The 23,320-nt window shown below is 39.6% G+C and overlaps 1 non-coding gene across 1 annotated transcript; it reads left to right on the top strand.

Moving 5' to 3' along the window:
* Nucleotides 1-3,659: 3,659 nt before the first annotated feature.
* LOC127124196 (small nucleolar RNA R71) lies at nt 3,660-3,766 on the top strand. Its single transcript, XR_007803822.1, has one exon. It is a non-coding gene; the product is annotated as a small nucleolar RNA R71 (small nucleolar RNA).
* The last annotated feature ends 19,554 nt before the right edge of the window (nt 3,767-23,320 follow it).

The following is a 23,320-nucleotide window of genomic DNA, read 5'->3' as shown; positions in this document are numbered from 1 at the left end:
GGAGCGGAGTGACAGTGTTGGATTATATTTTCTACCTCTTCTTCGGGTATACACCGACGGAAAATACCATCGGGGCCTCTTTTAAAAAGTAAGGGGTCATCCCAGTAATAATGTTTTATGTCATAAAAGAATCGGTTCTTCTGCTGGTAGGATAAGGTAGGTGGAACTATTCCGGCAGCTAAATAATTGACGAGGTCAGCGTACCACGGTGTAACAGATATAGCTAAAGTGGTTTCTACCTGTTTATCAGCGTTATTTTCTTCCAAAGTAGCTATAAGTTTATCGTACGAGAAATCATCGTTGATCGATGTTCTTTCCGGTTCAAGGTTCTCAAGTCTAGAGAGGTAATCTGCTACTACGTTTTCAGTTCCTTTCTTGTCTTTGATTTCCAAATCGAACTCTTGTAGCAACAGGATCCACCTCAGGAGTCTAGGTTTAGCATCCTTTTTTGTTAAGAGGTATTTGATAGCAACGTGGTCAGTGTAGATGATTATTTTGGCTCCCACCAAGTAAGAACGAAATTTATCTAGCGCAAACACTACTGCTAGAAGTTCTTTCTCGGTTGTGGCGTAATTCATTTGTGCTTCATCTAGAGTTCTACTTGCGTAATATATAACATGAAGCTTTTTATCCTTTCGTTGTCCCAAAACAGCACCTACAGCGTAATCACTAGCATCACACATTATTTCGAATGGTTCATTCCAATCTGGTGTCTGCATTATGGGTGCGGAGATCAGTGCTTGTTTAAGCGTTTGAAATGCTTCTAAACATTTATTGTCGAATATGAATTCAGCATCTTTCATTAATAACCCGGTCAAAGGTTTAGTTATTTTAGAGAAGTCTTTAATGAATCGTCGGTAGAAATCGACATGTCCTAAGAAGCTTCGTACTTCTCTCACAATTTTCGGGGGTTGAAGATTTTCGATTACCTCTATTTTAGCTTTGTCTACTTCAATTCCTCTGTTCGAGATGATGTGTCCTAAAACAATTCCTTCTTGTACCATAAAGTGGCATTTTTCCCAATTAAGTACTAGGTTTACTTTTACACATCGCTCTAGAACTCTCTCTAGGTTTTCAAGGCATTCTTCAAAGCTTTGTCCGCATACGGAGAAGTCATCCATAAATACTTCCATGATGTTATCTAGAAAATCGGCGAATATTGCCATCATGCACCTTTGGAAAGTTGCAGGAGCATTACACAAGCCAAAGGGCATTCGTCTATAAGCGAAGGTACCAAAAGGGCACGTGAACGTTGTCTTTTCTTGGTCATCAGGGTGAATTGGTATTTGAAAGAAACCTGAGTAACCGTCTAGATAGCAAAAATGAGAATGTTTGGCTAATCGTTCTAACATCTGGTCAATGAATGGTAAAGGGAAATGATCTTTTCAGGTAGCTTTGTTTAGTTTCCTATAGTCAATGCACATTCTCCATCCCGATTCGATTCGTTTGGTTATAGTTTCTCCTTTTTCATTTTCAATGACTGTTACACCTCCTTTCTTTGGTACTACGTGTACAGGACTAACCCATTTGCTATCAGATATAGGATATATGATACTTGCCTCTAATAACTTGGTTATTTCCTTCTTCACTACCTCACTCAGGATCGGGTTTAGTCTCCTCTGGTGTTCCCTAGAAGTTTTACAGTCTTCTTCTAGCATGATGCGGTGCATACAAATAGAGGGACTTATTCCTTTAAGATCGGTGATGTTGTAACCTATTGCGGTTGGATATTTTCTTAAGATATGCAGGAGTTTTTCTGTTTCGAGTCTTCCTAGGTCAGCATTAACTATCACTGGTCATTCAAGCTCTAAGTCTAGGAATTCATATCTCAGATTCTTGGGAAGTGTTTTCAGGTCTAAGGTTGGTTTCTTAAGGCATTGCGTAGGGTCCGGTGTTATTGCTAAACATTGGTTAAGTTTGTCTTCTACAAGATAGTCAGATGATTTGTCTTTTTCTAACTCCGTTTCTTTTATGCATTCATCGATGATATCCATGAAGTAACATGTATCTTCTATTGCAGGTGCTTTCAAAAATTGGGAAAGAATGAACTCAATTTTCTCTTCTCCTACTTCAAAAGTGAGTCGTCCTCGTTTTACGTCTATGATTGCACCGGCAGTTCTAAGAACGGTCTTCCCAGTATAATGGGTGTAACTTCATCTTCTCTAATATCCATAATTATAAAATCAGTTGGAATGTAGAATTGACCTATGCGCACTGGAACGTTTTCAAGAATTCCTACAGGATATTTGACAGAACGATCTGCTAGTTGCACAGACATTTTAGTTGGTCTTAATTCTCCCATTTCAAGCCTCTTGCATATGGATAAAGGCATAACACTAATACCGGCTCCTAAATCGCATAAGGCTTTGTCAATGACAAATTTTCCTATGTGACAGGGTATAGAGAAACTACCTGGGTCTTTAAGTTTAGGAGGCATATTCTGGATTATAGCGCTACATTCAGCGATGAGTGTAACAGTTTCGCTATCTTCAAGTTTCCTTTTATTAGAAAGAATTTCTTTTAAAAACTTGGCATATGAGGGCATCTGCGTAATAGCTTCTGTAAACGGAATTGTGACGTTTAATTGTTTTAGTAGGTCAACAAATTTTTTGAATTGGCCCGCATCTTTGGTTTTAATAAGCCTTTGAGGGTAAGGGATAGGTGGTTTATAAGGTGGTGGAGGTACATAAGGTTCCTTCTTTTCTACGGTTTCCTTGTTACTCTCTTCCTTTTCCTTAGGTTCACTTTCCTCCTCAGTTGACTTTTTAGAGTTTGGGTTTTCTATCCTTGGGTCAGACAGTCCTTCCACTTCCGTTCCACTTCTCAGTATAATTGCATGAGCGTGGCTTCTCGGGTTAGGTTGGGGTTGGCCAGGAAATGTACCAGTTGGGGCAGCAGTAGGCGCTTGTTGTTGAGCTACTTGTGAAATTTGCGTTTCCAGCATTTTGTTATGAGTAGCAAGGGCATCTACTTTACTTGCTAGTTGTTTAATTTGTTCGCCAGTGTGTACATTCTGGTTTAAGAAATCTTTATTGGTTTGCTGTTGAGAAGCTATAAAGTTTTCCATCATGATTTCCAAGTTGGATTTCCTAGGGGCGTTATTGTTAGGTGTAGATGGGATCGGCTTCTGATATCCTGGAGGTATAGCTGGGGCTTGATTTGGAGATTGTCCAGGTGCGTATAAAGCATTATTACTTTTATATGAAAAATTAGGATGATTCTTCCAATTTGAGTTATAGGTGTGCGAGTAGGGGCTTCCTTGAGCATAGTTTACTTGCTACGCTTGGATTCCTGTTAGGAGTTGACAATCTGCAGGAGTGTGACCTTGGATTCCACAGACTTCGCAATTCTGAGTTATGGCAACTACGGTGGCTGGAGGTGATACATTTAAACTTTCAATTTTCTAGACCAGAGCATCCACTTTTACATTAACATGATCAAGGTTACTTATCTCGTACATGCCAGTTTTCGTTTGAGGTTTTTCTACCATTGTTCGTTCGCTTCCCCACTGATAGTGGTTTTGAGCCATGCTTTTGATAAGTTGGTAAGCGTCAGCATAAGGTTTGTTCATCAGTGCACCACCTGCGGCGGCGTCTATTGTTAACCTCGTGTTGTACAAGAGACCATTATAGAAGGTATGAATTACTAACCAGTCCTCTAAACCATGGTGTGGACAAAGTCTCATCATGTCTCTGTATCTTTCCCATGCTTCGAAAAGAGACTCGTTATCTTTCTGTTTAAATCCATTTATCTGGGCTCTTAACATAGCTGTTTTGCTTGGCGGAAAATATCGAGCAAGAAAAACTTTCTTCAACTCGTTCCATGTGGTGACTGAGTTGGAAGGAAGAGATTGAAGCCATCTTCTAGCGCTATCTCTTAATGAGAAAGGAAAAAGACGAAGTCAAATTGCCTCTGAAGTGACACCATTAACTTTAACATTATCAGCGTATTGGACAAATACGGATAAATGAAGGTTAGGATCCTCGGTAGGATTTCCAGAGAATTGGTTATGTTGCACTGCCTGCAACAGTGAAGGTTTGAGTTCAAAGTTGTTTGCTTCGATTGCGGGTGGAGCAATACTTGAATGCGGCTCATCTTGCGATGGAGCGGCGTAATCTCTAAGAGCACGAGCTGGTTCTGCCATCTCGGGTATCGAAGGGAAAATATTTTTGAAATCGGGAAGTTCAACAGGAGGGAGATTGTTTGCAGCACGATATTCCCGAATTCGTCGTAAGACTCGAAGATATAGTTCGATATCGTTGATTCGTAAGTAGAACGGCTCGCCTTGTGAGCGAGTGTGTGGCATACAAATCAACGAAAGAAAGAAAAGAAAAGGAAAAGCCTTAGTCTCTACAGCGTAACAAAAGAGTTATGATATCGACTAAATAAAAGTCCCCGGCAACGGCGCCAAAAACTTGATCGCGACTTTATGAGTCGAATTTGGGGTACAAACTGCAAGTGCACAGTTCTATCGTGTAGTTTTAAAAGATATCGATCCCACAGGGACTTATGAATCGTTATACCGTTATCTAAGGTTACTTCGTAAAGCTAAGGCAGGTAATACTTTGATTGTTTGGGGGAAAAGCTAAAACTAAAATAAGATCTAAAATAAATATCTAATAAGCGGATATCGGTATGTAGTTCGTCGTAATTAGGGAATCAATTCTTCGTTGGTTTCTTGGTTTTAAAATAAATCTTTTCAGTTGACACTATTGATTAAAAGTCTTATCTCAAACTCTCGCTCTATTGACTTAGGTTATATAATTAAATTCAAATGCTTAACTCTCGTCCTCACATTCAATCTTTAAAAATACTTTTTGAAAAAGGTTAGAATTTAATTAACTCTAAAAATTGCTCTCGCCCTGATCTAGAATTAATGTCCAATTTACACTGTCCAATCAAAAACTCAAACTCTCGCTCTATTGCTTTTAACTTCTTTATGTCTTTTACTTTCGTACAAAAACCTTGTTATTAAACCTGTAAATTGAGACCGTAAAAAGAGTGATTTTAATTTTAAACTTAATTAAACCAATTTGGTTTTGATTCCTTCATTCCGCTTACTCTACATACCGATACCTAAGTAAATCAGCCAGACATGCTAAACAGACTTAAATAAATATCATGCATAAATAGATTCATCTCGGGCAAATAATATAAATAAACAGTAAAACAGGGAATATATAAATTCAAACAATAATTAAAGAACCTGAGAAATTAAATAGCAGTCTTGAACACTCCACCACAGGCCGGTTGGATTTGTTCTTGAATTCTTCAATCAAACAGAAAAATAAAAGCGAAGGAATAAAAAAACTAGATTCTAACGTAAGGTTAGATCCGGTAAAAGGTACACAATAGTCTCCGGTGTAGAAACTATTGTACGCAAAAGAATAAACTAAATGCTAAAAAAGGAAAATAGAAATTGCAAGGGAAACAATATAAAACTCGTAAAAGCAATGCTGTAAAAAATGTTCTCGTACTGCTGGAAAAGAAAAAAATGCGAAAAAGCAAAAACGGCAAAGAAATCTGGAAAAAGCGTGGAACCTAGAGCTTTCCAAAAAGCTACTATTTATACTGCTACTTGTGTAACTGCTTCCAAGGGTTTTCCGTGTACACGGTCTTTACGTTCCAAGGGTCAAGCGTGGAAGTAGCTTCAACGTGGTCTGTTTCAACATGGTCTGTTGCGTTCCTGGTGCCAAAAATATAGGGGAATGGTGTGACGTCCGTCACACCATGTGTGACGCTCGTCACAGGAGTGTGCAAAGCGTGACGCTCATCACAGCCTTTGTGACGCTCGTCACAGGCACAACGCCTGTGCTTTTTGGGCTGGGCTTTGACTTTTGATATTTGCTTCTTTTCATTCCTTTTTGCACCTCCTTTTCTTCCTTTTTTACTTGTGCTTCAAATAAACCACCTGAGATAAATAGAAAGAAAATACCGCGTAATATCTAATAAAATGAAATAAATTGAAGTAAATAATAATATAATTTAATTAAATTGAGTCCTAGAATGTGATACTATTTCATGTTATCACCTAAACATGCAAAGATGAGGGGAGAGAAATAAAACCACTTGGAGTTCCCTTCTTGAGATCATAGAGATGATCCAAGTTGCTCCTTTCCTTTGGACTTAGCAAGCAATAAGCAATTAAGTCAAGCAATCAAGTAAATATTCAATCAAGCTCCTAGGAATCTTCCAATTGGCTTTTGTCTCTCTTATTTTGGATGCTCATGACAATGATTCTTCTAAGTAGTTTCAAGTTTTGGGATCCCTATCACAAGAACACACAAATCAAACAATTCCACAATGCAATAAAAGAATGGATAATAGTGAGTTTAGAATTAGGGGTCCTTTCAATTCATCTTCAAGATTAAGCATTCTAAAGGCATGAGGCCTAGTTGCTCTTTGACAATTTTTAGCATTCTAAAGGCATGAGGCCTAGTTGCTCTTAAAACTCCATTTAGCATAGGTAAGGTCCTAAATCTAAGTCCTTTCTCCATTTGCATTGGGTTCACACAAACAAAACAAAACAAAGCACAAGACAATAGTATATGCACAATAATGTGCTCAAGTGAGCAAAAGGAAAATTACAATAACATAAACATGAGCTCAAGTGAGCAAGGGACAAAGACAAATGAATTAATGAGCAAAATATTAAATTGCATTAAAGTAAATTGCAAGAATTAAATGCTTGAATTAAAAGTTAGTAATTAGTAGTTAGTGTTAGTGTGCCATAAGGCAATTTAGCACTATGTTAAGCAATCGTAAGTGGACTAATGTAGTAGTCACTGAAGGAGAATTGCCATCCAAGGCGCAGCGGAATATAAAAATTTCTCCTTTAATGATCCTTACGAATGAGCATGATCATTGATAGAATCGTTACCTCTTGTGGAGATTCAAACCTTTGGTGCAGATCTCTGACAATGATCAACCTTTGATACAGATCCACGGGGCGATCACGAACGTTGAACGATGACAATGTCTCTACTCAGTCCACACGAACGGATTCCTTCAATCACAGTGCTAGCTGTTTGTGAGTGAAGGCTTTGAGTGAGAGAGAGAGATACGAAATTCCAACTCTTCAGTTGTGTTGTCTGGAGTGTGAATGCTTCTACCCAAGGGGTTCTATTTATAGAACCACTTGTGTGGGCCTCAAGCCAAAAAAGCCCACTTAAGTGCATTTTGGCCCATATCTCAGAATATGCCAAAATCACTTAAGTATTTGGTACTTTACCATATTTCGTATTCTTCTTAAGTACACCGTACCTTACGATGTTCCTTAATTATTCTATCTCTCATCAATCCGTCCTTTGTGTGTGACCCTATAGGTTTTCGCGGCGTTGGCAATTATATTAAATCATGCATTTAACATAATAAACAGTGAGCGGTATCTAGCAACACATCACTGCTACCCAAGACACGAAAATGTCATGTGATCTGACAAAACCTCCTGTGATAATAATTATGTGCATAATTACCCCTTTGCCCTTATGTCTATATTGAACACAAGGTATAGACCATGTCACCCTTGTCCAGTTCAATATTGGGCCCATAGACATTTATCCTGTTAAGCAGGATTGGCAAATTCCATCTAGGACACTCATGTCCCTCAGCATGCTTCGTGGAGTACCCATCAACTGTCTTTATGGTTATCCAGTTACGGACAACGTTGGATCAGCAATAAAGCACTCGACTCTACATCTAGGATCCATAGTGGTTTCAGGTCGAAGAGTGGTATACACTATTATCACCATGAGAATAACTTATGACACTTTGCATAACTTTCTATATAGTATTCTCATAGCGGGTCAATCCAGTATGAATATTACTCTTAATATTCATACCTATGTTTAAGACTTGATAACTCTTTATCCATGATCCATGAGACGTGATCATCAGTCTACAAACATAATAGTCTCCATGCTTTAATGTTATCCCATTTCATAATAAAGCTTGACTACGGACACTTTAAGAATAGTGTCCTTATATTTAATGTGATCTCATGATTAAGTCATACTTGATACATTAAATGGACTATCTATTCCAGGGACTTTATTAAACAAACATAATAAAGAAAAAATGCCTTTTATTATTAATAAATAATTCGATACAAGTACCAAAAGTATTGGCCTCTAGGGCTTACACCAACAGTCACACCTATCTGAGGCCGGTCAATAAAACTATAGGCAAACAAACACAAGTTAGAGACCATGACTAGTAAGCCAAGCTCCTACAACTTGCCATGCCAAAAGAAAAGAAGAATGACCTTGTATGGATTTAGGTTTTTTTGCTTGACCAAGAAGCAACCTATCTCTAATGCAAAGCAATTCACATGATCTTTGATCAAGATGAATTTCATTTGGATCAAAGAAGGTTAAGCCCCTCAAATGTCAAGGCTAACCACCAATCATTAACTCATTGGTCAAAAAGAAAAAGAAGAAGAAGAAGAAGATGGAAATGGAATGTACAAAATCAAAAGTCAAACAAAATAACCAACACACATTGACCAATCATGAATCGAATCAACCTCAATCAATGGTAAACAAAAGTGAGATGAAGCTTAGAAGTCAATAAACAATAAAAATATTTTTGGTATTTTTTGGAATTAAAATAATACTTGAATTAAAATAAACAAATAAAGGTCAAACTTCAAATCCAATTCAAATCAACTTGGAAAAGTCCAATTGGATCATCATAAGTTCAACATGGTCAAACAAAATTTGACAAAAATTTTCATCATTTTTTGAAACCACAAACTAATTTTAAACAATTAAAAATGAAGAAAAATAACATAATTGAATTAAAATCTCAAATAAATCTCAAATCAATTAAGAAATTGATGAGAATATTTTTCATAGATTCATGATCATTCAAAGATGTTAAGAGAATATTTTTGGCATTTTTAGATATTGGAAAGTATTTAAAATGAATTAAAAATAACCAGAAAAGATGAAATTCACAAAAAATATTAAATGGAATCACAAAAATAATTAAAAATCATTTTTAGAAACTAGAATTTAAGAGAATTTTTTTGCAATTGGTCCCATATTTTTATGATTCCAAATAAAGAAGTTATGAATTTTTAAAAATAATTGGAATAAGAGAAAATAAAAAATGACAAAAATCCAGAGGCGTCAGATCTTGTTTCATTAATTGACGTGGCGTATCAAGTGGCTGATAAGCGAGCGCTCATTGTGTGGATTAGTCAAACCCGAAGCACCAAGCATTAAATGAAGTCAGCCAAACCAAGAGCCAGGATTAGATCCCCAAAGCCAGGTCCAAGGGCCATGAACTCATTCACGTGGGAACGGTGGTGGAAACCACCGTCTTCTCCGGTGAGACTCACCGTTCCGGCCAGAATTGCAGGTTTTCAAACCTTCACCATAATGCACGATCCATACATCAATAGAAAGCTAGGGTGATGTACATCACCCCTGTGCCCTTAGTTTCTACTCTAGACTCTCATAGAAGGAGAAATCTAAGATAGAAAAATGAGGTGTTCAATTTTAGTTTACTCAATTCATAAAATTAAAAGCACTAATCAATTTCCTCTCACATGAGGACTTCAGAGGTACCAACCAATACAAAAAACGATCAATATCCAAGGAGTGAAAACAGTTTGAATAACAACCTTTGAAGTGCAGCTTTTCAATGCTTGATCTACTCCAATTCTTTGATGCAGCTTGCTCTTGAGGTAACAAAGAAGCTAGGCTAAGGAATTGAAGTTCAAAGATCAACCAATGAAGTTGAAAATTGAACTTGAAAAATTGAGAGAAAAATCAAAATTCCTTTGAGTGAGGGTTTGGATTTCACTTCTGCAGAATTTCAGACGCCTTAAGGTTGAAGTTGAAGTGAATGCAACCTTCTATTTATAGGCAAGGCTGATGCAAGGCATGAAGAATTCGTGTGCATGTGAAGTTGGCTCCTCCATGCATGGGCATGTACAGGCGCATGGGAGGCCCAAAATCTATTGCAAATGCAAGCTGAGATGAATGTGAGATGGTTTGGACGTGCAAATTTCATTGTATTAGCTTGTGCACAAAGATTTAACATGGTTTCCATAAATGATCACAAAACTTCACCTCTTCGAAAATTCCCTTTGCAAAATTGATACATAGGCATATGGGTAATGGTTAGAAAGGTATTAACATAAGGAACAAATGTTATGTTGAACAAAAATCCATTTGGAGTTGGGAAAATATTGAAAACTGATCATGAAGTTCAAGGTACAACACATGTCTATGGAAATTTTGCCAAAATGGGACAAATTCAAGCCCTTCTGTTTCAGTGATGCAAGCCTCAAATGACAAAATCTTAAACATCCTAGTTGTAGAGCTTTTCAAGACAATCAATTTGGACTTAAATTTTGCATCATTTGAAGTTTTGATGAGAAAGTTATGGGCACTTGAAGTTAGACTTTTTCACATTTCAATGACTTTGGTCCAAAGTGACCTATAATGTTTTGTATTATCACATGTGTTAATTTTAGGATTATGAAATTTTGCCCAACATAACAATTGAATTAGACATCTTTAAATTTCAAATTCACTTGGTCCCACCTCAAAATAATAAAAAATGAAGGAGTTAGGTCCTTGGGAAGTTGACCTAAAATTAGGGTTTCAGTCAAAATGACCTATAATGTTTTGAAATGAATGATGACTTTCCAAGTTTCAAATCAATTTTTGATGAACATGAAAGTAGTTTATATGGTTCTTAAGAACAATTTATCTCTTGGGGTTATCACCAATTGACAAGCACATCAAAATTTAGATCTCAGTGGATTTCAAAATAGTTAGATGAATTGACTGATCAACTTCTCAATTCCAAACTTTAAATCTTGATGAATTGATGACTGAGGACACTCACATAGGCTCATATATGCATAAAATGATGAATGAAAGAACTTCCCTTGATTTTATTTGATCATGGTTTGAGGTTGCTTCATGAGCAAGGCACAGTCAATGTACAGTTGAATTAGGGTTTCCTTGGGAAACAATCCTCAAGCCCTTTGGTTTATCTTGATCAAATTGTCAAATAGAGATGCTTGGGATACAAATATGATGATTGAGAGCTTTGGGAACCATTGTCATGTTTGCTTTCACTTTCATCTGGCCATTCTTTGAGCATAGGGCCCTCCTAGGAGCCTTGGATCACATGATTGCTCAAACTTCAAAACAAACAAAGTTAGTGACATATTTTTGTGCTTTTGGTTAGTAAGAAAATGAGAAAAACAATAGTATAGAATTCAAGCATGCTTGGTGGTCTCAAACCAACTCACACAAGTCCCAACCCTAGGGTAAGGAGCCAAGATGCTATGATCCTTGAGGCAAATGCAAATGAGCAATGTTATGATGCCATGAGGGATCTTAGGGTCAAAATTGGGGTCTTACAGATGCCCCTATTTAAGGTCATTCTAGCCGGAGAAGGCAAGGTTAAAAATCTTCGTCTCGACGAGGTAGAATGGGCTTAAATAATAACAAAGAGACGAATTTTGGTCCCTAAGAGACCTCATGATGCAAATGTATGTATGCAAAAGTTAATACTCTGTGAGGATATATGTCCACAAAGGAAAAAGAAATCAGGAGAAACCAAAAATCCATATGAGTAATACACTCATAAATGGGACAGAGACTCTGGGGACTTTACTGGGGAATAAAGGGGAATAAAAATGCGTGAGCAGGTCACGACTTAAAACTCGATGGGAGACACGAAGGGATTCCATGAAAATAAATCAATGGAAAGACTCAAGCTGACGCGAAGATGCATGCATTGGGGAATATGCCAATACAACAAAACTATCCACAAAGGATACTTCGGATAAAAATCCGGACTCAGATGGGAAAATCCATTAAGGGACTCAGGCAGGGATATCCATAAAGGACTCAATTGAGGAAGAAACAAATGAGGTATTACCGGTTACTAGGTAATAATCTCAAAGAGACATGTGATCAAGACACTAGTATAAGGGTGAAAGAACAACACGCTCGGGGAGAATGAATATCTAAGACCAGTATAAGGGTGAAAGATATCAATCATCCAAAAATATCTGAGGAAGACCTAAAAAGGTTTATTTGAACTCAGGAAAATCTGACTCCACAGGGGACGAAAGTCATAATAGGGAGCAGAAGGAAGGAACACCAGGGATACCGGTTACTGGGTATATAATAGGTGACCAACCAAGCGTGAATTGGGGAATATTTCCAAGACACTCATCATCCGAAAGGAGGGCTGGAAAAGCAGACTCGATTATAGGATGGGCATTCGATTCCATAAGGAAATACGAATCTTACTCAACTGGGGAAGAAAAAGACTTTGACAGAAGGGCGCATGAGATATGTTATCTATTACCATCAGAACATAGATAATATACTCGCATGGAATATTATCCACAACCGGTTACTGGGTTAATAAAGGATAAATCGACCGAAAAGTAAGGACATCGGGATACCGGCTACTGGGTTTGAAGTGATGACCAATCAAAGGGAGACACAATCATTACCAAACAAGGGTAAATGAAAGATGACTCGCTGGGGATAAATTGCTTGATCAGAGCAATTGTCCAAGAGATATATCACCAGTTACTTGGAGATATACTCAAAACTGAAGGAATATCAATACCGAATATTGGATAAAGATAACCAACAAAGAGGGGATTACATCTACCGGTTACTGGGTAGAAAACCAAAGAAAAGAGTAACCCTCATCGGTTAGGATGAACAACAAGCAAGGGTTAACTCTGCAAGGGGACAAAATGGGGTTTACAACGACCGATTACCGGGTAGAAAACCAAGGAAAATAGGACTTATAACTACCGGTTACTGGGTAGATGGCACAAAATCCGCTGGGGGGAGAATGAAAAATTACTGTTTACTGAGCAATTGGTCACCTGAACCACAGGGAACTACAGGGGAAATAACAAAAGTAGTCAATCTAGGAACAAACTAGAGAGACACAATGAAATAATACTCAACCCAATGAGGATATAACTCAGGGAAGAAATTCCATCCCAATACATGTTTTGGGAGGAAACTGAAATAATAATCATCCACGAGGACATAACTCAGTGGGGATGTGGAAGAAAAGATAAACATTTTCTATCTATGGGGCTGACTCTATTATGGAGAGATCAGACAAAATCATCTGCTTGGGGAAATATGTATCACCAAATAGCAGGAGATAACAAATAAAGATATATGGCAAAGAAATGCAACATGATTATTTAAATGTTATTATGCATAGTGTATGCGCGTTTTATGTATGATAAATGCTGATAAACAGACATATCTAACACAAACAGCTCCAAGAATCACTGGACAAACATCCGGTACAACATCTCAAAAGAGGAAGCCAGGCCCACATGAGAAATCCATTATGGTGGGGGGCAAAATACCAGGAAACCAATCATCTCTGAGGGTTGAGCGAAGTTGCTTCCAGGGATCAAGATCACTGCTAGGGGAATAAGCAGGATCACCGGGGATCAGAGACCGTTGTTGGGAATAAGCAAAGGATCACAACCATCAAAGTTGGGGATCATCCAACAGTATGCAGGGACATGGATAAGTTCGATCATAGAAGAACTCTACTGAGGATCTTGTCAGAGGGTGATGTGGAATTCTGTGGGAAACAACCACCAAACAGAAACACATCAACAACATTCACTTCTAACCATGGAAGGAATGTCTCTGCTGCGGAGACAGCACCAAACGCTCCGCTGGGGAAGAAGATAACATGTCCTTCTCGAAGTTCCACAGCCAAACCAAGATCAGGTAGAGCCTTAGCTGGGGAAGCTAAACATGGATAAAATCCACCATAGAAGTAACTCTACTGGGGAAAAACCAAAGAAAGATATGAAGCTCTGCGGGGAAAAACCACCAAACGAAAGTTCCAATAACCATCACAAATTCCTTATATTGCTGGAGAACCAAATCTCTGCTGAGGAGAAGAGAAGCACCGCTCTGTTGGGAAATAGAAAGTATTTTCATCACCCATTCAGCTAGGAGGAAACTAATTGAGAAGGAGGAAGTAACAACAATCAGTCTCCGATCAAGAAACTCCATTAGGGAAACAACTGCTAATGACTGAGCCGGGGATAACTTATAGGCGATCAGCTGGAGATAACCTGCTGATGACCAAACTGGGGAAGTCTAACGTGAGCAACCCTGATGAGGATGAACATGAGGCAAACATGCTGGATATCAATGTGGGCGAATCCACTGGGGATAAGCTACAAACCAGCTTGTTGAAAAATTCTACTAATGCTGGGATTTCCTGCTCATTCTGCGAGAGATTTCCAATATGAATAAGGGAAGACCAACTTCCTTGAAAGAAGATAGCATGTCAATTTATCAATCTATAAGGGATTTTAGGTCAATCCACACAGGGGATGACAACCATATAATTGATAAAACACAGATGCTAGAAACAGACCCATTGGGGAGTTAATTGACCGAGACCAAACTCCAGACTCTCTGGGGATTTTGGTGGAGTATTACCTCTATGCGCTCACTGAGGAGACAAACCTGAAACATGATGAAGAGGAAAACAGATATGCTAGGAAAATGAACAAATGTCTTACCCTTTTGGAGATCATACTATCCTTGGGAGAGCACTTAAGACTTCCCAATTATCCTTTCAGTCTTTTGTGAATGTTCACTTTGTTTAAAAACAGTTTATAAAAACCTTATTTATTTAAAACAATGATATTTATCAATTAAAACATGCAAACATTTGTTAAACAGAAACAAATAAGAGTGCAAGGAATTGGATAAAGGCTCAAATTTATTTGATGGAGTGGTAGTCTGCAAATGGCAAGACTCCATGGATCTTTACAAATTTGAAATTGGTGATATATATTGGAAGCTTCAGTTGACGATGACGGACGAGAATATTTGACAGAAGACGGTTTGAAAAACGAATTCTTGTCACGATGCAATTACTTGCCAAATCCCTAATTTTGGCCTAGATTGCCCCAGGGTGAGGTACTCAATCGAGCGATATATATATATATATATATATATATATATATATATATATATATATATATATATTCATTTTTATGTCTCTAACTTTTGCCTGGACCGCCCTTTCGGGTTTTCAATCAACCGAGACGCTCATTTTTGCCTAAGCCGCCCTTTCGGGTTTTCAACTTAGCGAGCCATTCTATTTTTATTTTAGGCGAAGTATTTTTTGACTGCATCTGAATTCACAGGACGAGTGAAATCCTCCCCATCCATAGTTGTAAGTATTAAAGCACCGCCTGAAAAGGCTCTCTTAACAACATATGGACCTTCATAGTTTGGAGTCCACTTGCCCCTGGAATCGGGCGCGAAAGACAAGACTTTGTTGAGCACGAGGTCACCTTCTCGGAACACACGAGGCTTGACCTTCTTATCAAAGGATTTATTCATCCTTCGTTGATATAACTGACCATGGCACATGGCAGTTAATCTCTTCTCTTCTATTAAATTCAGTTGGTCATAACGACTCTGAACCCATTCAACCTTTGTCAACTTGGCTTCCATCAAGACTCTCATTGACGGGATCTTAACGTCCACGGGGAGCACAACCTCCATGCCATAAACAAGGGAGAAAGGGGTCGCCCCTGTTGAAGTGCAGACAGATGTACGATAGCCATGCAAAGCAAATGGAAACATCTCATGCCAATCTTTGTAAGTAGTAACCATCTTCTAAATAATCTTCTTGATGTTCTTGTTAGTAGCTTCAACAACCCCATTCATCTTGGGTCTATAAGGAGAAGAATTATGATGTGCAATCTCGAACTCGCTACACAACTCTTTCATCATCTTGTTGTTCAAGTTAGATCCATTATCAGTAATGATCTTGTTTGGCACACCATAACGACATATGAGTTGATTCTTGATAAATTTCACAACCACCTGCCTGGTCACGTTTGCATATGATGCCACTTCAACCCACTTGGTGAAGTAATCAATTGCTATGAGAATAAACCTGTGACTGTTGGACGCCATTGGCTCTATCATGCCAATCATGTCAATTCCCCACATAGAGAAAGGCCATGGGGAGGAAATAACATTCAGAAGAGTCAGGGGAATATGAATCTTATCCGCATAAATTTGACACTTGTGGCATTTCTTCACATATTTGCAGTAGTCAGACTCCATTGTCAGCCAATAGTAGCCTGCTCTCAACATCTTCTTTGTCATGGCATGTCCATTGGAATGAGTACCAAATGAACCTTTAGGGACTTCAGTCATCAACAGGTCTGCTTCGTGTCTATCCACGCATCTGAGCAGAACCATGTCAAAATTCCTTTTATAAAGTACATCGCCATTGAGGTAGAAACTGCTAGATAATCTCCTCAAAGTCTTCTTATCTTTAACAGATGCCCCAGGCGGGTAAATTTGTCTTTGAAGGAAGCACTTGATATCATAATACCATGGCTTATCATCTTTCACTTCTTCCACTACAAATACATGAGCTGGTCTATCCAAGCGCATCACAGTAATATTGGGGACCTCATTCCAGAATTTCACCATAATCATCGAAGCAAGCGTAGCAAGTGCATCTGCCATCCGATTCTTATCTCGAGGAATATGATGGAAGTCAACATCAATAAATAACGTTGAAATCCTCCTCGCATAATCTCTATATGGGATGAGGCCAGGCTGATTCGTCTCCCATTCACCCTTAATCTGATTAACAACAAGTGCCGAATCACCATAAACATCAAGATGCTTGATCTTAAGATCAATACATTCTTCTAAACCCATAATACAGGCCTCATATTCCGCCATATTATTCGTGCATTTAAAAGTTAGCCTTGCTGTAAAAGGAAAATATGTGCCTTGAGGAGTAATAATCACTGCCCCAATACCATTTCCATATTGCTTTACAGTGCCATCAAACACCATGCTCCATCGGGAACGAGGCTTTGGCCCTTCATCGAGCGTAGGCTCATCGCAATATTTCATTTTCAAATACAGAATCTCCTTATCAGGGAAGTCGTACTGAATAGACTGATAATCCTCAATTGGTTGATGTGCCAAGTGGTCAGCCAAGATGCTACCTTTAATAGCCTTCTGAGCTCGATACTCAATATCATACTTAGACAAAAACATCTGCCAATGGGCAATCCTCCCAATTAAAGCAGGTTTTTCAAAGATATACTTGATTGGATCCATTTTGGATATCAACCAAGTCGTATGATTCAACATATACCAGCGTAAGCGCTTAGCAACCCAAGCCAAAACACAACATGTCTTCTCAAGCATTGAGTATCGAGACTCACTATCAATGAACTTCTTACTCATATAGTATATAACATACTCTTTCTTCCCCGATTCATCTTGCTGACCCAATACACAACCCATGGAGTCTTCAAGAACTGTTAAGTACATAATCAGGGGTCTCCCTTCCACAGCCGAAGATAGAATCAGAGGCTCAGACAGATATTCTTTGATACTGTCAAAGGCCTTCTTGCAATCCTCGGTCCAATCATGTCGCTGACCTTTCCAGAGGAGCTTGAAAATTGGCAGTCATGTGGGATATAAATCTAGAAATATAATTCAAACGGCCAAGAAAACCTCGACCTTGCTTCTCAGTTTTGGGCGCAAGCATCTCTTGTATTGCTTTGACCTTGGCAGGATCAACTTCAATACCTCTTTCACTGACAACAAAGCCCAATAACTTGCCGGAACGGACTCCAAATGTACACTTGTTCGGATTCAAGTGCTCTACATGTTCAACTACCTTTCTCGACTTCGCAATCATATCATCAACATATACCTCGATCTCCTTGTGCATCATATCGTGAAACAAGGTAGTCATAGCTCGTTGATACGTGGCTCCGGCGTTCTTCAAACCGAAGGGCATCACTTGATAACAGAATGTTCCCCAAGGTGTGATGAATGTTGTCTTCTCCATATCCTCGGGTGCCATTTTGATATGATTATAACCGGAAAATTCGTCCATAAATGAGAAGACATTGAATTTAGTTGTACTATCTACCAACATATCAATATGTGGTAGAGGAAAATCATCTTTCGGACTAGGTTTATTCAAGTCTCGATAGTCCACACACATTCGGGCTTTTCCATCTTTCTTAGGCACGGGCACAATATTGGCCACCCATTGAGGATATGTTGAAGTCACCAGAAACCCCACATCAATTTGCTTCTGAACTTTTTCTTTAATCTTCACTGCCATATTGGGATGAGTTCTTCTGAGCTTCTGCTTCACAGGCACACACTCAGGCTTCAAAGGTAGGAAATGTTGCATGATATCAATATCTAGACCAGGCATGTCTTCGTATGACCAGGCAAAGACGTCGACATATTCTCGTAGCAACTCAATCAACCCCTTCTTCACTGATTCTTCCAGGAGTGCCCCAATCTTCACTTCACGAACACAATCTTCAGACCCCAAGTTGACTGTTTCCAGATTCTCAAGATGCGACTGAATGATCTTCTCTTCGTGCTCAAGCAGACGGGTAATCTCATCAGGAATCTCTTCAACATCATCTTCTTCTGCCTCAAATACAGGGAACTCAAAGTTGGGAGATGGTGTTGGATCATTATGTTCAATGGGTTTGATCAACCTGCATAATGATTTTGGATATAAAAGATATTTTAGAATTCAAGCAAGGAATATCATTATGCAGATGAAAAGATTGATTTTATTCTCATTTTAGGGTTTTTTTTAGTGATCACCAATTTCATGCAAAAAAGCAAAAAGTGAAAATAATTGGGAAAAACAAACATTTAACATGATATTATTGAATGAATATCATTGTATTTATGTGCCAACAATGTCATCACTTCTCCTTTTGGCATTGGAGAAGGGTTTTTTAAACAAAACTGAACATTACGTGGGCTTATGGACAACTGTTGGAACATCAACAGCGACCCAATTATTGCAGACTCCTCCAGGGATGACAAAGTTGCCAGAATCTTCCTCTGCATCCTCTTCCACTATAGCAGCAGTCTCTTGGTCTTCGACTGTGTGGATGAAACCACCACTATGAAACAAACCGTGTTTGTTGAAAGTGCCTGAAGAGTACCCTATGTCAGCCCGGGATTTATTATCTTCCAGCTTGATCATTTGTCCTAAACTAGTAGTTGCGCCATGCTTAATGGCCAACTTCGCATCATTGTAGGACGCAAATGAAGAAGTTCCTTTCTTAGAAGGCTCAACAATAGATAAGGCTTGGAATGGAGTCCCAACCTCATCCTCAACGTCGATATAAGAAAAGGAAGACATATGGCTTACCAAGAGAGCCTTCTCTCCCCCTATCACCACCAACTTCTTGTTCTTCACGAACTTTAACTTTTGGTGTAGGGTGGATGTCACGGCGCCTGCCTTGTGAATCCATGGTCTGCCTAAAAAACAACTATATGATCGGTGGATATCCATGACCTGGAAAGTGATCTGGAAATCACTAGGTCCTATCTTGATTGGGAGCTCAACCTCACCAATCACAATCTTTCGGGATCCATCAAAATCCTTGACGACCACTCCACTCTGCCTCATGGGAGGCCCCTGGTAAGAAAGTTTCGCCAGAGTGGATTTTGGCAACACATTCAGCGATGATCCTGTGTCTACCAGCACATTAGACAAGGCATCATCCTTGCAATTCATAGATATATGAAGTGCCAAATTGTGGTCCTTCCCCTCCTCGGGAAGATCAGCATCGCAGAAGCTCAAGTTGTTACAAGCAGTAATGTTTGCAACAATGCTATCAAACTATTCTATGGTGACGTCGTGATCCACGTACGCCACGTCCAACACCTTCTACAGAGCTTCACGGTGTGGCTCGGAGTTCATCAACAAAGGCATCACAGATACCTTTGAAGGCGTTTGTAGCAGTTGATCTACAATATTATGCTCGCTCCTCTTGATAAGGCTCAGCATCTCATCACAGTCCTCTCTTAACATGCCATTCTGGCCAACAGGGACATGAGCTCTAGCAGTTACGGCAGGTCTGTTAATAGCAAGTGCCAAATTCAGAGAAGAAGAAGAATTCCCCATAGGACGAGCAACATTATCAATAACAGCATCATCTCTTCTGGTGTCAATCTGGGGTTTCGGCGGCGCTGAGAACACACGACCACTGCGGGTCAAACCACTGACATCAGAAATATGTGTAATAGAGGTGGAGGGTAGAGGCACCTCCTTCCCATCTTCTAATGCAACTACATTATATCGATAGGGAACAACCTTGTCGGAAGAGTATGGAACATGGCCAACTGGTTTAATAATGAGAGTAGGAGAAGCCTTCTGCTTGCTGCCATCATATCTGACAACAACCGGCTCACGCAATCTGAACACAGGGGATATAACATTGACTTCGTCCTCATCACGATTCTAAAGTATCTCGATCATACCCTGATCTAGCATTGACTTCGTCCTCATCACGATTCTGAAGTATCTCGATCATACCCTGATCTAGCATTTCTTGGATGTCTTTCCTGACTTGACGACATCCTCTCTCATTGATAGTGCATACACGACAACTGTCATGGTCATGCTCATAATGATTGTATCCACATAATAGTCTATGCATCTCGACCAAAGATTGTCTGATATGGCTAACATATCTGACCTTATACTTGCCAGGGCAACCCTGAACCATATTAACAACAGATTTCCCATGCTTGAGCAATGGGTTCTTCTTGACGTTAGGACCTACGTCCTCGAAAAACAAAATACCACTTCTAACAAGGTCTTGAACCTTAGTCTTGAGAGGGTAACAGTTCTCCACATCATGTCCGGGAGCACCGGAATGATAAACATAGTGAAGCTCAGGCTTATACCACCACAAAGGGTTGGTCGGTACAGCAGGTGGGTCACGTGGAGTAATCAATTTCCTTTCAATCAATGAAGGATATAGCTCTACATAAGTCATCGGAATTGGATCAAAATTGACCCTCTTCCTATCATAGCTAGTGTTGGTTTGATTGTTGTTTCGAGGCTGGTAGGCCTGCTGTTGCGGACGATGTTGTTGTTGTTGATACTGTTGATGTTGTTGTTGCTGGTTCTGATGCTGATAATGTTGATTCTCTCTGAATGTAGGTGCTATATGAGCCACCTGGTGCTGGTTACTGGCGGGACGCACAGTCTTCCTCTTCACAGAGGGTCTTCGTGATTTGACATGGGAAGACATAACATGTGCCTCTCCATCTTTCTTCTTAGAAAACGCCCCATAATGTTTGGCAGAAGAGCCTTCTTCTCTGGTCAGACGCCCCTCCCTGACTCCCTCTTCTAAACGCATCCCCATGTTCACCATCTCAATGAAGTCAGAAGGAGCGCTAGCAATCATCTGCTCGTAGTAGAAAGAGCTTAAAGTCTTGAGAAAGATCTTCGTCATTTCTTTCTCTTCGAGTGGGGGCACAATTTGTGCAGCCAATTCACGCCACCTCTGGGCGTACTCCTTGAATGTTTCTTTCTCCTTCTGGGACATGACCCTCAGTTTGTCCCTATCGGGAGCCATATCGATGTTGTACTTGTACTGCTTGACGAAGGCTTCGCCAAGGTCGTTGAAGGAGCGGATGTTCACACTATCCAGACCCATGTACCATCTCAAAGCGGCACTGGACAGGCTGTCCTGGAAGTAGTGGATTAGGAGTTGATCTTGTCGGTCTTAGTTGACATCTTGCGTGCGTACATCACAAGATGGCTGAGCGGGCAAGTGTTTCCTTTGTACTTTTCAAAGTCAGGCACTTTGAACTTGACAAGAATCTTGACATTAGGCACGAGACATAGCTCAGCAACCGATTTTCCAAAGAGGTACTTTCCTCTGAGAGTTTTAAGTTCCTTGCGCAGTTCAAGGAATTTATCATTCATAGCGTCCATTTTCTCGTACACATTTGGGCCCTCAGATGGCTCAGAGTGGTAAATGGTGTCATTAACTCTCAGCAAAGTATGCACGACTGGAGGTGGCACATCAAGGACCGTGATAGATGCCAGAAGAGAAGCAAAAGTAGGGGAGAGACCTTCTGGAACAAAATTCGTGGGCATCCCCCAGGAAAAACCGACAGGCATAGTAGACGGAGCGAAGTGAGCACTGGCAGCAGGCACGGTAGAGGAAGCAACCTCTAAAATGACCGTCCTTTGGGGAGGAGTTGACGGTGTTGGAGATGACTGGCTTTGAGCGGCCAAGAATGACTCCATCAGGGCAATCAATTTTGCCACTTCCTCCTTGAGTTCTCTGTTTTCTTGCTCGAGGTGATCCATTAGCTTTGATGAGTTGGCTCTGGTGTAGTACCGGTGCGTCAGCTTGTCTTTCAAATAAATGAAGAAAACAGAGTTAGACCACTGATCAAAAAGCCTGGAACAAAACCTGCTTGTGCACATGATGCATACAATGCTTGTGCATATGATTTTATTTTTTATCAGAGGAACTTTTAGAGATCTATTTGCAAACATTTGGAAAATATTAATCATTTAGACATATATGGAATAATCATATCAATAATATCTGGAAACATTTTACACAAAAGAATTACAGTCTTGGTAACCAAAATACAATACAAGAGAGCAGGAAAATAACATCCTATGGAACCCTAGAAGCAATCGTCCAAAGCTCTTGAGACCGGAAGATAAGTTGCACGAAGCCTCTTCACCTCCCTCTCATAGGCTGCCTCCATATCTGCCTTCTCCTTGGCGAGTCGGTCATACTTCCTCTTCCAAAACCTGGAAGACTGAGGAAGAAGAGAAGTCACCAGATCATCGGGCTCATCGATAACCCGGTGCTCTAGAAACTCTATCAAAGCATCCTTATCTCTAATCTGCTGAAGTAACTCCTCTCGCTCATGGACCCAAGCACACAAACGGTCTTCGTCTCTCAACTCCTCTACTCCTTGATTAGGGAGGGTTGAAGGCCCAACCATAACCATAGGTGTAGGTCTCGGGTAGTCATAGGGCATGCGGTACTCAGAAGCTCTCCTCCTTGAAGGTGAGAAAAACAAGAAAGGGGGGGTTTGAATTGTTTTCGAAAATAAGCGCTTTTGCAAAATAAAATCACACAGGATTTTATACTGGTTCGCTTATAACACAAAGCTACTCCAGTCCACCCGGCCAAGGTGATTTCGCCTTCAACAAGGACTTAATCCACTAATCTTGAAAGATAATTACAACCAACGTCTAAGAGAAAGATCTCTTAGTCCTCTCAAGTATACAGACTGCGCAGAGTCACTTGAGGAATTACAACAATTGAGATAAAAACAGAATTTGTAATCTAGAGTGCTTCTAGGATAAAGCAAGTATTACAGCAATTAGAGAAGAGAAGAAATTTCACGTTATGAGCAAAAGCTCGTGAAAGATTAGAGAGAGAGTAGAGTAATTC

Source organism: Lathyrus oleraceus, chromosome 2, assembly GCF_024323335.1.
Source record: "Lathyrus oleraceus cultivar Zhongwan6 chromosome 2, CAAS_Psat_ZW6_1.0, whole genome shotgun sequence".
In the NCBI taxonomy this organism is placed as follows: domain Eukaryota; kingdom Viridiplantae; phylum Streptophyta; class Magnoliopsida; order Fabales; family Fabaceae; genus Lathyrus; species Lathyrus oleraceus.
Note: the sequence above shows the minus strand (reverse complement) of the source record. Positions and strands in the feature narration are given on the sequence as shown.